The following is a 1,581-nucleotide window of genomic DNA, read 5'->3' as shown; positions in this document are numbered from 1 at the left end:
AAAAAAACATAATTTTTAAAAAATTAAGTGATTTATAGAGATCATCAAAATTAACACATCTCTAGTTTAAGCAGAGCAAGACAGAAGAGAGAGAGTGGGGAGGGAGGAGAAGCAAATAACTAAAACCAGAAAAGTCTCTGACTTAAGCAGAGAGGGACCAAGGGAAACAGAGAGAGGAGATACAAATCAGAAAAGAGATTTAAAAAAAAAAACTTGTGTATGAACAAGTATACATCAAAAAAATCGACAATGTAAGAATGGACCAATTCCTTGAAACACCTAGAGTATCTAAACTGACCTGAGAAAAAATTAGCCCATGTAAACAAGAGATTGAATTGATGATCAAAACCTTCCCAACAAAAATATTTAAAGAATCAGCATTGGTCCCTCTCTAAGTTTTCCAGAACTTTGAAGAGGAACTATTTTGTCCTTTTGGGTTCTTAAAATAATAACACCATTAAAGCGGCAGAGGTGAAGTTGGGTGGGGGGTGGCAGAGGGTGGCCTTGGGCCTGACGTGAAACCTGTGGTAATGCTGTATCATTTGCAGGATTTTAGCGTAGGAATTTGGAGAAGATACAAACTTAGAGGCTACAGGTGAAGTACGTAGGAAATCCAAAGGAATTGAAACAGGACTACAAGCACTAGCATGTAAATGGTCAATATCCAGCAGATGTCCTGTTGAATGGACACTAGTTAGGAAAACACAATGGGAGAAAAACAGCAACTACAATTACAAAATATCTAGGAATAAACTTTCTTACAAAATAGGCAGTATCAGGGCTGGGAACGTGGCTCAGTGGTAGAGTGCTTGCCTTGCATGCGTGAGGCTCAGGGTTCAATTCCTCAGCACCACATAAGCAAAAATGAAAATAAAAGCCGGAAGTGGTGCTGTGAAGCTGAAGAGCTGAGGGACAGCACCCAGGCCCAGAGTTAAAAAATAAAAATAAAAAAAGGAAAACAAAATAGGCAGTATCAGCATATCAGAAACTATAAGGCTATACCAAATAAAAAATATTCTTTTTTTTCTCTCAGTGGTGGGGCCTGAACTCTGGGCCTCAGCTCTTCAGCTCAAGGCTAGCGCTCTACCACTGAGCCATCTTCCCAGCCCAAAATACTCTTGAACAAAACAATATTCTAAAGATGTTAGTTTCCCTAAACTGGTCCATAAACTTGAAACAGCTACAATTAAAATGCCAGCTGATTCTTTTTGGAGCTTTTCAAAATAATACTATAAATGTGGTAAGTTTAATTAAAAAACTTGCAAGCACAACTAAATCAACCTCAAAGGGGAAGGCAGGGTCCTTGCAGTCATGGGCTGGGATGTAGTGTGGTGCTTTGCAAATGCTTGAGCACTCGGCACGGCTGTCACCAGGTGGGGCGGAGCGCAGCTCGGAGGAGGCCTCACCAGACCTCCTGCAGGTGTCTGCGGCCGGGCACCGTGCCGGGAATCACGGGTGGCAAGCATTCGACTCAAAGTGAGAGCTACTGCGACCCCGAATGAGGGCAGCGTGCGTGGCCAGGCAGCGGCACCCAGAGACAGCGGCGCACGGGGCGCGCAGTGCGCGGGGGGCTCTGAGCCC

General features: G+C 43.6%; 1 protein-coding gene across 1 annotated transcript in view; it reads left to right on the top strand.

Moving 5' to 3' along the window:
• Dnah14 (dynein, axonemal, heavy chain 14) overlaps positions 1-1,581 on the top strand; it is a gene marked incomplete at its 3' end in the record, with an annotated part of 224,776 nt that overhangs the window by 210,495 nt on the left and 12,700 nt on the right. The gene's annotated exons all lie outside the window — the stretch shown is intronic.

Source organism: Dipodomys ordii, unplaced genomic scaffold, assembly GCF_000151885.1.
Source record: "Dipodomys ordii isolate 6190 unplaced genomic scaffold, Dord_2.0 Scaffold251, whole genome shotgun sequence".
In the NCBI taxonomy this organism is placed as follows: domain Eukaryota; kingdom Metazoa; phylum Chordata; class Mammalia; order Rodentia; family Heteromyidae; genus Dipodomys; species Dipodomys ordii.
The sequence above is the reverse complement of the archived record's forward strand: the minus strand, read 5'-3'. Positions and strand labels throughout refer to the sequence as shown.